Here is a 16,717-nt window from a genome sequence, read left to right as displayed (position 1 = left end):
AAAACGGTGCGCGATTTAAGTCCCCGTTTGGTTCTCAGAACCCTTCGGATGCAACCCATAACCCATTCTGGCTCTCCTTACCTTTTTGTTACTTGCTACAGTGTCTCGCTCACTTCACTGTGGAGGGCGGCGGCCGTGTAGCCTGGTTAATTAAAGCGGTCATGTGACCTTTGTGTTTCTGGGAATTGTAGTTCTACATTTTTGTTCGATCTAGCGACATTATATGGACTCTATGTACAATATTAACTAGATCAGGGTCAAGTATATTTGCATGTGTTTTTAATGCCCGAAAACTAACCATGGGTGGATTTTGCGGATCCACAATCCGCGGATTTTGCGGATCCGCAAAATCCGCGGATTTTGCGGATTTGCGGATCTGCGGATTTGGGGCGGGGCTTCCATGCGAGTGCACATGCCTCTTGTGTGTTTAAAAGGTCTGAGAAAGATCAGTTACAGCAGATGAAGAGAAAGAAGCCACTGGTCACAAGAACAGCACGGGTATTGTGCTCGTGAAAGTCAAGGATGCAAAGGCCTCTATCCAGCATCACAGCTGATGTTCCACGGTAGATTTGGGATGAAGGCACACCTGCCCAGCCTCGATGACGCTCACGATTGTTTTTGGGCTAATGAATGAGTCACTGAATTTGAGCTTCAACTAGTTCGAGCGACCATGTGTGTTACTATGCAATCGCCCCGAAGGGCGCAGGGGTCCCCGAGTGAGCTGTCCATCATAGTGGGTAAATGGCGGGAAGACGGTGCACACCGCGAGTGTGTGAGCGGGACCAAACGTGCGGGGCTTCAATGCGAGTTCACATGCCTCTTGTGTGTATAAAAGGTCAGAGAAAGATCAGTTCAGCAGATGAAGAGAAAGAAGCTCCTGGTCACAGGAACAGCACGGGTATTGCGCTCGTGAAAGTCAAGGATGCAAAAGCCTCTATCCAGCATCACAGCTGATGTTCCACAATAGATTTGGGATGAAGGCACACCTGCCCAGCCTCGACGACGCTCACGATTGTTTTTGGGATAATGAATGAGTCACTGAATTTGAGCTTCAACTAGTTTGAGCGACCATGTGTGTGTTACTATGCAATCGCCCCGAAGGGCGCAGGGGTCCCTGAGTGAGCTGTCCATCATAGTGGGTAAATGGCGGGAAGACGGTGCACACCGCGAGTGTGTGAGCGGGACCAAACGTGCGGGGCTTCAATGCGAGTTCACATGCCTCTTGTGTGTCTAAAAGGTCAGAGAAAGATCAGTTCAGCAGATGAAGAGAAAGAAACTCCTGGTCACAGGAACAGCACGGGTATTGCGCTCGTGAAAGTCAAGGATGCAAAAGCCTCTATCCAGCATCACAGCTGATTTTCCACTGTAGATTTGGGAAGAAGGCACACCTGCCTCGACGACGCTCACGATTGTTTTTGAGCTAATGAATGAGTCACAGGAAGGGCATGTTGTAACTATTTTACGATGGCGCCGGCAAGCTGCCAGCGCCATCCTAAAATACTTACTAAATTAGCTTCTACAGGAAGCTCTAATAGATAAAATAAAGCAGGGGCAACACAGGTTAACAACGCTGAGTGGTACAGAGAACTTCCTGAGGACCCAGTTAGAGCAATTCAGGGACAAATTTGTGAAATCATACAAACCGGATCGGAGAATGGGTTAGTGGGCCACAAAGAAAGTGAATTCTTGATAAAGAAATTTCCGAGAACGCCCATCTTGTACTTCTTACCCAAGATTCACAAGAATCCGGACGAGCCCCCAGGACGACCAATCGTCTCAGGGTGTGAGTCTTGCCTAGAGCCACTCTCGAAGTATATAGATTTTTTTCTTAAACCTTTTGTTGGCACTGTAAAATCATACTTGAAGGAGACCACTGATTTCTTGCTAAAAAATGAAGGAATAGAGTTTGATCCGTCCACAGAACTGATGGTGACAATGGACGTCACGTCCTTGTACACCCAAATCCCTCAGGACGAGGTGGTTTTTTTTTTTTTTTTTTTTTTTTTTTTTTTTTTTAAACATTTCTAAAGCGCGACAAATACCCGTGGGTGTCTCGGCGCTGCGACTTAAGCTGGCAATCTCAGTTAATCAAGCAATCTACCTTATGAGAAGAGATATTGAACAGTTATTGGTCAAATAACCATGTTTTTGCGAGTTTTCTGAATTGGATCAATGAGGGTGCCAATTTTAGTTCCATTGGAAGCGTGTTCCAGAGTTTGGCTGCGGAGTTTATGAAGCATCGATCGCCCCATTTAACAGTCCTGGTGCGAGGCACCACCAGAAGAAGTCTCTGTTCCGATCGGAGCGGTCTTTTCGGGAGATAGTAACATGGTTTCTGTTTAAGAAACGCTGGGCCTTGACCTTTGAGGGCTTTATACGTGAGACACAAGGTCTTGAATCTGATGCGATTCCTCACAGTTAACCAATGCAAGTTTCTAATTGCCTGTTTGGTCGACTGGAATCTGGGGATACGTGCTAGCAGCCTTGCCGCGGCGTTTTGAACGAGCTGCAATTTGGCTACCACCTTTGCCTGCGCATTTGCAAAGAGACCATTACAATAGTCGAGGGACGAGAGTACTAAAGAAGTCACCACTGTTTTCCTTGTACTCTCGGGTAAAAAAGGCAATATTTTCCTGATGATCTTAAGCTTGTAAAAAGCAGAGGAGGCTACCTGGTTGGCATGGTTAATGAAACTCAGGTTGTCATCAAAGACAACTCCCAGATTTCTGATTTTGTGTACTGGCTCTGGGGGGGCTCCAAGCGAGGTTGGCCACCACTTATTAGACCAGTGTGGGGATAATTTTCCGAAGATCATAACCTCCGTTTTGTCGGAGTTGAGGCGCAAACAGTTCTCGGCCATCCAATCTTTAATGGCTATCATACCTTCCTGGAAGCTGGCAGATACTTCTTCGCCGTCGTTCGCCGTGTTAGAGGTATTAGAACTATACCTCGAAAGAAGGGAAAGACCACACCAAGTCCCAACCTCGTTTATTCTGCAATTAGCAGAAGTAACATTAAAGAAAAACTATTTCAGGTTTAATTACCAATTTTATATGCAAATCAAAGGTACGGCCATGGGCTGTCCATATGCGCCAGAAATGGCCATATTGTATATGGCTGAGTATGAAAATAGATTCATCTATTCCAACAACCCCTTCAGTAAACACATTAAACAATGGTTGAGGTACATCGACGACGTGTGGCTCCTGTGGCAGGGGAGCCGCGCGGAGCTGATGGACTTTCACATGTGGATCAATAGGAGGCACCAGGACATTAAATTCTCCTTGGAGTCCAGTAATGAAAAGATGATATTTCTTGATATTGAAATAACTTGCACGGATGGGTACTTGAAGTCATCTCTTTTTAAAAAGAAGACGGATAAAAATACGATCCTTCACCATCAAACTGCACATCCCAGAAGTCTAAAAGACAACTTGCCGTATGGGCAGCTACTTCGGATTCGAAGGAACTGCTCTGAGGTGACTGAGTATGAAAAACATGCAACAAGATTCTGTGAGGAGATGAAGAATCGAGGGTACCCAAAAAAACTGTTAAGTCACTCAAGGAAAAGGGCACACTACACCCCAAGGGAGTGCCTACTTGAACGAAAAGTAAAACGCGACCTGGACAGGTTGGTATGTGTAACCACGTTCGGACCGGATACCCAAAGAGTACGACAAATGGTCCTTAAGAACTGGCATTTGTTGGAAGAGCTTGAATGTGCTTTCCCAAGGCCCATATTCGCCTACAAAAAAAACAGGAGCATTGGCCAATGCGTCATTAGAGCGGATGTACTAACCCCCAAACCAAAAAGTGATTTACTCTCGAGATGGGGTCTCAAACCCATTGAGGGTCATCACAAATGTGGTAACTGCATATCGTGCGATTCAACAATAGAGGGGGTTGAATTCGAACATAAGGGCATAAAGTGGAAAAACAATGGCTTCTCAAACTGTAGGACACGTAATGTGGTGTATGCAGTCGTTTGTGCCTGTGAAAAAATGTACATAGGCAAAACCACACAGCAGGTTAATAGTAGGATCACCCAACATAGGTCCAGAATTAAAAAGAAGGTGGTGAGTGCACCGATGGTCCAACATTTTTTGGACTCAAATCACAGTGAAATTGACTTCTGATGGACCGTACTAAGTACCATAGTGCCATCAGGAAATAAAGGTCAAATTGATATTGAAGACACGTTGCTTAGAAAAGAAGCATACCTGATCCTCAAATTTAATAACACGCAAAATGGATTGAACACTCTTTCTGAGGTATCAAAATTGTAATGCAAAATGTAAGAATTTCCATAGGGCTCCATGTGATGCTGGTAATTTCCTATTCAGGAGTGGAAAACTATAAGTGAGGCAAAATGTAATACAAGTCTCCAGGTTTTCGGGCATTAAAAACACATGCAAATATACTTGACCCTGATCTAGTTAATATTGTACATAGAGTCCATATAATGTCGCTAGAGCGAACAAAAATGTAGAACTACAATTCCCAGAAACACAAAGGTCACATGACCGCTTTAATTAACCAGGCTACACGGCCGCCGCCCTCCACAGTGAAGCGAGCGAGACACCGTAGCAAGTAACAAAGAGGGAAGGAGAGCCAGAATGGGTTATGGGTTGCATCCGAAGGGTTCTGAGAACCAAACGGGGACTTAAATCGCGCACCGTTTTTATGTTCAACAGCGCACCCATTTGAGAGTAACCCGAGGGGAACAACGTGGCGTACTTAGCGGGAGTCCGTCAGACCGTCTTAAACAAGGTCAGTACGGACGCGCTGTGAACTTTATACAGCCTCCTTGATCCAAGCTAGTGAACTTAGAACCTGTACAATGTTATTCCTGACAGATTGCCCGCATGTATAAAAGAACGTGAATACGAAGTGAGACGCCCTTTAAGCTATTGGTGGACCTAGTAAGGTATGAAGACACTTGAGAGCTGTTTAACATATCTGAGTGGTCACACAAGCCCACAAATAGTAAATAAGCTTTGTATTGCCCGTAGGTCATAAGTGATTTCGAGCCATATGGGGATGCCCAGACACAGATAGAAAAAGGTATGTCATGCAGTGTTTTTTGTGAAGTAACCTAAGGGTTAAAACTGAGTTAGGCTCTAATAGGATTCATTGATATCCTGTAGATTGCAGCTCAAAGACCCAGATTCAGATATACGAGAACAACGGCTACAGGAAAGGTAACATGGAGTAATATGCAGGATAATGGAAGTAAGCAAAAACAGGAGGCTATGGGGAATGACACTAAAACATTTTTTGCTGTTTTTTCTCTTCTTTACACACATGCAGATAGAAGTGACAAGGCCCTGAGGAGAACCCATAACTGTTGTATGGTGTTCGAAACGCGTCGGCAGAACGGAGATAAAAACTAGAAATATTTATAATTATTGATTCACAGAATTATTGTTTATTATCTCTGGTTGATCGTGACTTTGTTCACTACTGTTCTAATCATTGCAAATCACTGATGGTTAATAAGACTAAGAGTTAATATTTGTCTCTGGAACAGTTAAAAATAGAAATGCATAAGTCATGTTGTGTACAGTGAATGTATATATTTATGTAATAATGTTTTTTGGTAAATGTTTTGTATAAGTTTATTTACATATGTGTTATATGTGTTGTGTTGTCTTTCTGACATAAACCAATGATTTTTTCACGAAAAAGAATCTAAAGAAAAGGTAAAAATAAATATACCTAACATATCAAAATTAATATTGATCTGTTGCTTATAATTCAGAGCAAACCAAACAATGTGGGTTGGCATTTTTTCTTCTTTATTGATAAATAAGGTCCAGCCATTCCCACACCTCAAGGACCTAACTCCTTCACTTAAAAAAATTACCTTTGATTGTAGGCAGAAAAGAGGTGTTAATTAACTTGGGACCAACCTACCCTCACCTGGGAATTCAACGTCCAGCTTTCCACAGGTAATTTAACACACTGGCCACTAATTTGGTGACCTGCCCATCTGTATTGAGCACCGGGTTGATACCTACACCCTATTGCCTTGCAGGTCCCTTTTGACTTGACCCATCCGCTGTGAATCAGTTACAACGCGGACCTTTCTTTACTTAGTGGGTAAGCGCCCCAACTTCAATCGTGATGTTAATCTCTTAACAGCCATAATTTCTATTGTAACAGCCTCATTCTCCCCTTCATCCATTTAGGGTCATGGACAGCCCTTCTGACATTGCCCCAATATGTCCTGATGAATACTCGCACGGCCAAGGTCTAACTTATCCACATGGCCATAAGACGAGTCGAAACGTCGACGCCCTTTAATTACTCAGCCTGAACCCTGATTCTCCATACCCTACGTGCTATAGTTGGAATATATATCCATACTGCTTGAACGAACTTTATAACAAGTGTGCTTATAATTACCACTGTGGCCAGGCTAATAAGGACGGTGATTTTGAACCGATCCTCCGCTTGTAAGATATTGTAAATATTCTCTATGTCCCTATCCTAAGGACCTTTTTCCTTTCCATCACCAAATCTCCCAAACACTCCCAATCACCCTACCCTTCTTCTGCACGTTCCTCCCTTGGGGCAACCAGCATTTTTACAATTGTGATTTGTACTCAATTGATGTCTAGAAGCAATTAATTAAATTGCTTTTAGTCCTCGAATTTGGTTTGTTGCATTCTCCTTTCCTAAAGTATTAAGTACTATGAGCTGACTGTTGTTCTCTGAGCATGCTCTAAATGTTCTTTACTTATTAACTGTGTAATCAGATCTTTTCTGCCAATTAAGTAAGGTCTAGGACCATTGTTTTTCTACTCATTAGTGGTCTTTCACATTCACAGGCTCACCTGCAGAAAATTTAGGCCTTACAGCCATATGGCAACTGGGTGCTAAATATATCTTCTATATTTCAGGCACTATGTCTGCCCCATTGGCTTCCAATAGCAAAGTGAATGAAGCTTCAAGATTCCCGCCTGGCCTTTAAATGGATTAACGGGCCTGCTTATGCAAGTTCGTGCATTAATGCACTCCTGGTTGTTCTTTGTGATCAATCACCCATTGCCCTTAAGTTATTACATAGGTAAATTGGAATTGGAAAGCAGACAGTGGAATTCCTTGCCCCAGACTCTGGAATGATCCTTCGTGGTATCTGAGGCTTCTTCTAAATAAAGAGGCTTTTAGAAACATATTGTGGACCTTCCTTTTCTAACCTTTGAATACCTCTGCTCCCTAATATTATAAGCACTCGACTCTGCCTTATACATATTTATTTATTAATGATTCCTTGGCTTGGGAATCAAGTAAGCTTGGTTTGAAGTGCTAAGCCAGACTGATGAAGATGATGATGCTAATCATCATCATATACTTAAGAGTACAGTCACTATGCTGTAAGAAAATGGCAAGTTAACTTGAGGGTCATGGTCAGAATTACATGGGGATATTGTTTATCTAATTACAGTGGCTGCTACCTGGAAGCAGCAGTGGGATGAAGTGGGGGGAGGGGCGGGGACGGTAAAAAAAAATCACTTATTACCCAGCTGGCCGGCTGCCGCCGCCTTTCCTGCGTCCTCTTCCTGGCTTCTTGGGGAAAACAGGAAGCAGAGGGCTCCCCACAGATAATCACAATGCTGCAATGCAGCATTGTGATTGGTAGGAGCGCCGTGACACAGCGCTCAGCCAGGAGTTGGGGGGGTGGGCATGTTCTCCACGCAGGCTGCAATGGAGAACATGCTATGTGCGCATGACTGCAGCCAATCACTCTGCTCACATAGGGAGTGCAAACCACTCCTCCCCTGCTCCGAGAGCCGCCCCCCCCCGCCCACAAAGATGCTGCAATGGGAAAAATTTAATTATAATAACCTCGAGTTATCATTTTATTTTTTTATTTTTTTACACTGCATAAAGTAGCGAGGCAACGCTCCTTCGCCTTAGCGGAGAAGCCACCACTGTCTAATTCGTTTGTTTTCAAATTCCTTCAAGCTGATATTTGCCTAAGACGTGGTGATGGTTTGGAGGCCGACGTTGCTAGTTTTACAGCATTGATTCCTTGGTGGCAGAGAGCACGTGCTTGCTACGGTGGCCGCTATTTCATGACTTTTAAGTAGTGGATTCACAATTATAAACTTACAGTCACCATAAAAAAAAAACTGATGAGTGGAGGCTGGCACAGTAAGATCAGAGTAGCCACGTTGTGCTGGACCTATCAAATCTGCATAACTTAAGAAGCGGCGTCATGGATTGAAAAATAGCTGAGGGGCAAGGACAGATGCTTCCAAATTGAAGAACCAATATATAATGTCCTGGTACACCTAAGGAAATCGACGCTTCGCAGGGGGGCTCATCTCCATAGTTCTATCCCCTAGCCTCAGTGTACATGGTATGAATCACTTGATGGTTCCAATGGTAGAAGCTGGCATGTGGGCGACTTTAAAATGCGGTATATGGATGAAAAATACGTTTACTGTCTAAGGCCTGAGATTGTATGAGATTTATAACCTGTTTTATTCACATGCTTGCTCTTAAATTCAATTGCAGGTGTAGTCACAGAATATGACTCAAGATCTCCTCAAGATACGAAACTCCAAAGTGTCTTACGTAGAAATGAAAATAGTTTACATTTTTAGGAAAATGTCAAATAGAAATTCCCAGATAATTGGATTTCCCAGTTAAATTGGTGATTTTTTGCCAATGTGTTTGGGAAATTCTATTATAAAATACATGGCAGCATATTTACACGCCCCTATCGACACCACAGGGTCATTTTTAATGACGTTGTGATGGGGATAGGGGCTTTGCCTTATTTACAAGGCAGCGTTAAGCCACTTAACATGGCTCAACGCTGCCTTGTAAATAAGGCCCTCTTTCACGCTACACTTAGCATGAAAGGGGCGGGCAATGGGTGTTGTGGTGGGCGTTCCACCGAAACAAACCGGCATTTTAAAAATTGTTTATGTTGTTCCTGCACATAAACAATCTTCCCCTCAACACAGGCACCCTCGCACTATGGTGCAAGGGGGCCTGTGTTGGCGCTAGGCAGCTTAATTTAGCGCCAGCGCAGGGGGAAACGCAGGGCACCACCATATTGTAGTAAATATGGTACAGCCCTTCGTTTCTAAAGTGACGAAGCGTGTCATTAGCCTGCTTGGCTTAACGACATGCTTCGCCACTTTCTTGTAAATATGCCCCATGGTTTGCTCGATATTTTAAAGATGGGGCAAGAATCCCTTGTTATTTGAAATTAGCCTTCCCATGTCTATTCGATCTCTTTTGTTTTACATATAACTATATGCCGTGTTTATTAAAAAAAAATATATAAAAAAAAACTATATGCCGTTTTACCATCTGCTTAAAGATGATGGGAAGTTTTTTTTTTAAGATTAAGTGTCCTGTGAACATGTAATCACCATCCATAAAGTGAGTGACATGTTAACACAGCAGGGCTGAAGGCCCCAATAATGCATTTTTCAAAGCACACTGTTCGGATGTAGAATAGTGGTAACCCAAGTGAGTGTTTCAAAGCAGACACACAGGTATTTAAGAGGTATTTGTTGGGGTGAGGGAAGGTGACAAGTGAGCAAGTGATGGCTGTGGCTTATCACTAGGTCTGTTTGAAACTTACATTATTGCAATATAATTATCGTTGCTTCTGGAATTTTGTGCTATGATTTTTGTGCGAAATTACCAAAATTAAGTCATAGTATTACGTTTGTACCATTCACATTAAAATGTTACCGTGGCAGCGGCCTGGTCACATGCAAAGCCTCCCACTGTACGTAAGTGGCGCCGAGGGGTGGACTGGTACGCGGCCCAGGAAGAACCTCTTTTTGAGGCCTGAGGCTGCCCTGAGAAGTTTGAGAGGGTATGGGGCAAGTGGCTGAAATGCTGTGGACTTCCTTTTTGCTCTGTGGTTTTATTCTAGGTCTGACTTGTATTGGGATTGGGCTACCTTATTATTTGTTGATGATTGACACTGGTGTATCGTGTTTCTCATTCCTGTCTTCTTATGTTTTTGTTCTTATAAATGCTAATAAAATCGATTATCAAAAAATAAAAATGTTACCGTGAATGAGTTATTCACGGTAAAAAATGAACGTGAACACACAGAAATAACGGAACGGGAGGGACTGTTGTTTGCAGGTGCTTTTGGTTTTTTTGTAATATATTTTTTAGAAAAAAATACTTCTTCATGCGAAGAAACTGATGCAAGGGTGCACTCCCACAAAAGAATATAGCACAAAGGGACAGATGTGAATGTTGCAGGAATTTTATGTAATTGTGCAAAAGCAAGTTATTCAAATTTCACACAAACCTACTTATCACAACTTTATTTCTGATCATTTCTATTTAGTGTTACAATCAAAACTTCTCCAACAAGTAGTGAAAAGAAAGGTTGTCCAGGGCAATATTGATAGTAAGGAAAACAGGCCCTTCTCTCCATTTGGGCAGCTAAAGACCGTCATAGGGGGTGCTAGGGGACAAAGGGCCCTCGAACCCTTGCACCCTTTAGCTGCACCTGATGCACTACTAATAGCTACTCCACTGAAACTGATGACATGGACCCTGGAAAATGAGAGGATTTCCTTTGTGTTTGTGAAGGGACTGATGCACTATCATCGTTGAATAAGAGACAGCATGGAGTCACGCGGAGAGGGCAGGAAGTTGGACAGCTCTAATGGAAAGGGTCTGGATCCAATGTATTAACCCCTTAAAAGCTCATGACGAGTTCAGCTCGTCATGAGCCACGGCGCTCCGGTGCTCATGACGAGCTCAGCTCGTCATGAGCCGCGGACCGCTCGCATGCGGGGATAATTCCCCTGCTGTGCTGAGCGTTCCACGGGAACGGTTGTGGCCGTGACGAGCTGAGCTCGTCATGAGCACAGGAGCGCCGTGCCTCATGACGAGCTCAGCTCGTCATGAGCATGGGAGCGCTGTGCACGCCCCCCTCCCCCCCCAGCACACCGGGGGAATATCCCCCGCAGCGAAGGGGTTAAAGAAGCAAAAACTGCAATGTGGAGAGTCTTGCAAACAGGGACGGCTCCTCCATTTGTGGGGAGGAACGTCACCCCACAAGCCCCAGAGCCATCCCGAACTCAGTGTGAGGACGAGGCAAGGGTTGCGCTGCATAGTGGCTGAAGCAGGAAGCTGTGCACTTTAAAATGCGCATGCCTGTTTTGCCAGATGTCTTCGGACTGCCATCCAGACATGCGTTTTAAAGTTCTCAAACTGAGCTGCGTTAGACACCTAGGTTACAGAAAGCGCAGACCTCCAGTGTCTCTAGGAGCGCTGGTAGAGCCTGCTCTTTCCATTCCTGTTGCTGCTTTCATGCTGTGAAAGCAGCGCCAGGATTGGGTAGTGCAGTTTCCTGCATCGGGAGCTTCCTGGAAAACACCCGAGGGAGGAGGATGTCGCGCTGCAGGGTTAAGTGAATTCATTTTTTTTTGTGTTCCCCACCCTTGTTGAGGCCAGCCGTCACTGCTTCAAACTGAATAAAGTAGGAGGAGCACTCTCAACGCAAATGATCACTTTGCTTCATTCTTTTTATCTAAAATATTCTCTTATTTACTAACAGAAATTAACTTGTGTTTGTTTTAAACAACTGTGGGCTAAGGACTCAGCAGCCATAAATATTAAACGCAATTGTTGGTTTATAATGTAATACAGGTCTAACAAGGAGTGTTAGAGGATTCAGGGAGCAAAATACACGGGCTTAGCCTGGGTGAAAATCCGTAGGTTCCAAATATTACGTAGCAGAATGGACAGGAGTACTACCTAAATGCATGTGTGGGCAGCCTTCAGATAAGCATCACGAGGCACTAGGGAAGTATTTTTATATTTAAATGTATACCAAATGCCATCTCAGACTGCCATCTTGTCCTTCTCCAAGGAAACATCAGCCTACTGTTTTATTTTCATGACGCACGTGTTAACAAGGAAATGCAAGGCGAAAGGTTTGTGCTCGTGTTTGTTTGCAGACATGGGTGTTACACGCTGAACACTGCCACCTGCGCCTGTCAAGGCCTGCGCATTTTTTATTATAGGAGGATTCAGGGCTGGACTGGCCGTAGCGGGCACCGGGCGTTTCCCCGGTGGACTGCTAGGGTGGGGGCTGGTTTAGGGCCCCTGCGTGGTCGTTTTCGTTACGGGGGGCCCGTAATCTCGTCCACCTATAACAAAATCAGTCAAAACCGGCCATAGTAAAAAGCCTGGCTGCACACCCCTTCCCCCTCGGGGGGCCGGCCGAGCAGTTTGCAGAGCTGGTTTTGGTTCCCAGTTCGGCCATGAGAGGAATTAAGTATGATTTGTGGCTATAGCTGTTGAGCAGCAGTCTCCTATTAAGCATTCCAGGCAGTGGTTGATTAGTAGAAAATAAATAAGTGCCCAGTCTCTTGTCAGGAGGCAGCTTGCATCGGCCCATTTCTTCTTTTAGCACTGCCTTAAACAGAACCAACTACTAACCATGAAAGTTGGAAGACGATGTGGCGTACTGGGCAGAGGTACCGTCTTCTTTGCTGGGTACCCAGGTTTGAGTCTCTGCGTCGGTCCAACATTCTCGGTAAATCACATAAACTCCCATGCATACTATGAATATCCTTAACCCCTTTGATGCTCATGACGAGCTGAGCTCGTCATGACCACACCCATTTACATTGACCTCCAGCACAGGAGGGGAATGAGTCAAGCAGCCAAGGTGTTAACTGGTGCTCATAAAAAGTCCATGTGTTGATAATGAAGTGCTGGTGCTGAGCACTGGACACCACCCGCTCAAATTAAGCACTGATTCCAGGGCTTTAAGTGGGCGGGCCCTCGAGGTCTGATACCCGGTAGTAACTTAAAACGGGTCTCTTTCGGGCCCTGTATTCATGGCTTTAACTTGTTATGCTCTGAACAATGGGCTTAAAAAATGTTAAGGTAATCAATGTCGTTCCTGCTTATATTTCACATGCTCTTCGTGATCTAGACATTTCCTATGAGTGTTTGCTATTTCCAGGATGCTGTGTTACAGGTTTTTCCAGGTAGTATATTACTTGTCTAGTGCATGATTTGAATTGAGTCGCACAATGTCTTCATTACGGGGGATGATTATGTTGTGGCTGAAGGCGGTGCAAGTTTCTCTCAGTGTCTGTCAGTGGGGAAAAAGTGCATACAGAATACCTGGTCATCCAATTCTTGGCCTTGTTGCAAACCGCACATGGCAATGGTCATGCATGCCAGTTTCAGTTGTGATTCTATGCAAATGTGTGGGTAGGGTGGCACTCTATGGGAATTTTGTGTATATTCTTAAGCCATGCCCTTTTTATATAGGGCCCACCCCTTTCAGAAGCCCCCCCCCCCCCCCACATTTTTCATTCTACTTAAAGGACAGAAGCATTAAATGCTGCTCACTGTCTGCTGTATGATACCCTACCCTAACAGGCACTGAATCACATGCCAGCCTCTCATGTACTGGTGGATCATTGTAAAAGCCTTGATTGACAGTCCTATCCTTGCACCCTCTGTACTAATGGATGAGTGCCTGCTAATGACCCATCCTAACCTGCTCTGGTAGATCCCTGCCTACAGCAACACAAAAGGATAAAAAGATGATGGACGGAATGCTGAACATTGCCAAACATTCACCCCCCGTCAAAAATCTGGGTTAAATTAAAAAAAAATTTGCCCTCCATGCCACCTCAGTTTGGACCCAATCATATGCAAATCAGTCTTGACCTGGGTGAGTGTTTGAAAAGTTTCACCACTCCATCCACCATCCTGTTGTGTTTGAAATGTTCACTCAGAGTGGCCAAGAGTATGCCCCGACGTGGGTCCCTTGCTTGCTGTTCCACTGTATTCAAGCTAGCCTGGCTAATGAGGGGTGCTACCCCGAAACCAGTCCCAGGATACTTGTTTCCGGTACATAAAGGACTTGGCCTGGCAGTTCGTGCTGGACTGCTCCCATGGAGTGCAGGTTCAAGATTGATTTGCATATGGCTGAATCCAAACTAGCGTGGTATGGTAAGCAAAAGAACGATAGATTCAACCTAGATCTCTTGACTGGGTGTGAGTGTTTGAAAAGTTTCAGCACTTTGTCTGTCATTCTATTGCGTTTGCTATGCTCACCCTAAGTGGCTATTGGTATGCCCAGACGTGGGTCCCTTGCTCGCTGTGCCACTGGATTCAAACTAGCCTGGCTGTTGAGGATTGATAGCCCAAAACCGGTCCCAGGATGCTTGTTGCCTGTACAGTGAGGATCTGGCCTGGCAGTTTGGGCTGGACTGTTCCTATGGGGAGCAGGGTCAAAACTGATTTGCATATGGCTGGGTGCAAACTGGGGAGGCATGGTGAGCAAAAGAGTAATGGATTCAACCCAGATCTCTTGACTGGGGGTGAGTATTTGAAACATTTCAGCACTCTGTCACCATCCTGTTGTGTTTGCTAGGTCACTGTCTTCTGCCGGACTATTCACCCTCACAGGTACTGGTGGCTCCGTGCATTGTGATGGACCACTCATACTCATATTCCCTGGTGGATCAGAGCCTACTTCCTGTGAGGACTCCGCATCCTCACACGTTCTGGGGGCTCAGTGTACTGTGACTGACAGCTCATTCTCACATGCACTTTTGGATCAGTGTCTGTTGGCTGAAAATGTTCACAAACGAGAGGGAATGAGTGCCAACTCCCAACCCCTCCCTCAAATCTGGATCTAATTCTGCTTGCATACTCCTGCTCCCACCATTCTTATGTATAGAGGAGGATCTGTGTCTACAGCTTGATAAGCCATTCTCAAATTCTGTAGTAAATAAATGTCTACTGACTGACCTCCCATTCTCACAAGGACTAGTAGCCCACCTTCTTCTTACAACTCCATCTATACATACTCTGTTGAAATAAATGTACTGTCAACCCCATTCTAACAAGTACCGGCGGATCTCTGTCTGCTAAGAGCAGTGAGTGCTGACTGCCCCTTCATGATATGCGATGGTGGATTATTGACTGCGGTGACATCCATCCTCATCCTCCTGGGGATCTTTGTCTACTCACTGGCAACATATCCTCTCATGCAGTAGTGGAGGCATATATGCTGTTCGATGCCCATCTTCACATACAACTGCGAACGGCTAGGGCGGTCGACCTCGAATCTGGGGAACCGGGTTCGAGTGTCGGCAATGACGCTGAACAGCCTGAGATTCTGGGCAAATCACATAATCTCCCCATGCCTAACAAAAAATTAATATGTGTCCTCATGTAACCCAACTGGTGCTATGTAAAGAGCTCTGATACCCGATACCGGGTTAAGTTCGCGCTATATAAAACTATGTAAAAAAAAAAAAACATCCACACTGGCACTGATGAATCTCTGTGTTGACTGACTGCTTACCTCACATGCATTTGTGGATCATTCTCTCCTGACAACCCACCTCACATGGTCTGGTGAATTTGCATCAAAGCCTGGCCAGCCTTATCCTCCCATGCACCGATGAATCTCTCTATGCTGCCTGGCAGGCTCATCCTCACATGCCCTGATGGATCTATGTTTGCTGACAGCCCATCAGCACATGCACTTTATTTATTTATTTATTTATTTGTGAGTTTATATAGCGCTGGAATCGACTCCAACCGGAGTATCTCTGCGCTTTTAGGCCAGTTCGCATACACAGGGAAGAGGGTGATAGTGAGAATTAGATCTCGTTTTTAAATAGTACCGTTTTTAGGAGTTTCCTGAATTGTAGGTGCGTGGTGCAGAGTCTCAGGGTCAGTGGAAGTCGATTTCACAAAGTGGGTCCTACTACGGATAGCGCTTTGCCTCCGTGTCTAGCTTTTTTAATACGAGGTACTACTAGTAGATGGCTTGTGCTGGATCTAAGTGATCTGGAGGGGGTGTATGAAGTGAATTTATGTTTCAGGTAGGCAGGGCCTTGTCCATTTATGCTTTTATGAATGATACAGCATATTATTTAGCACTCTGTCGTTGAGAGAGCCAGTGAAGCTGGTTTAAAAGAGGTTTGGATGCTCTTCTAGGAGGGGCATTCAGGACAAGTCGAGCCGCCGTGTTCTGGACTACCTGGAGTCTGGCCAGCACTCCCTCGTTGGCAGATAGAAGCAGGCCATTGCAGTAGTCGATACGGCTCAGAACGAGGGCCTGCACTAGTGTCTTCCTGAAAGTGTCTGGCAATAAAGGGAAAAATTTTCGCAACATGCTGATGACACTTCTAGGTCCATCTCTCCCGACACCCCACACTTACATGCACTGGTTGATCCATGCTTGTTTTATAACTGTACATCCGCACACGCAACACCAGCTTGGGTTTGGTGTCAGCCCAGTATCAGACAAATGTGTGAATCTATGTCTGTTGCCTGACAACCTCCCTTACATGAGCGGCTGAATATTTATTTCCTGACAGCCAACCCTCATATGCACTGGTGATCTGCGTCTGCCAGCCCATCTTCGCATTCACTGGTGGATGAGTGTACCATCACAAGAACATGTGAATACCAGTGAATCCCAGCCTGACATGCTCTGGTGATCAGTATCTGCTCTACTATCAGCCCACCCTCCATGCACTGGTGAAATTGTATTACCCAACAGCTCTTCCTCACATGAATGTCTGGATCTGTGTCTGTTGTCTGCCCATCTACACAATCACTGGTGCGTCTTTGCTTCTTGATAGCTCTTCCTTGCATGCGTTTGTGTATGTGACACATGAAAGCCTGTCTTCACATGCACTGACCTGTGCCTGCTGTCACCCCA

Source organism: Lissotriton vulgaris, chromosome 11 (assembly GCF_964263255.1).
Source record: "Lissotriton vulgaris chromosome 11, aLisVul1.2, whole genome shotgun sequence".
NCBI classification, from domain to species: Eukaryota; Metazoa; Chordata; class Amphibia; order Caudata; family Salamandridae; genus Lissotriton; species Lissotriton vulgaris.
The sequence above is the reverse complement of the archived record's forward strand: the minus strand, read 5'-3'. Positions refer to the sequence as shown.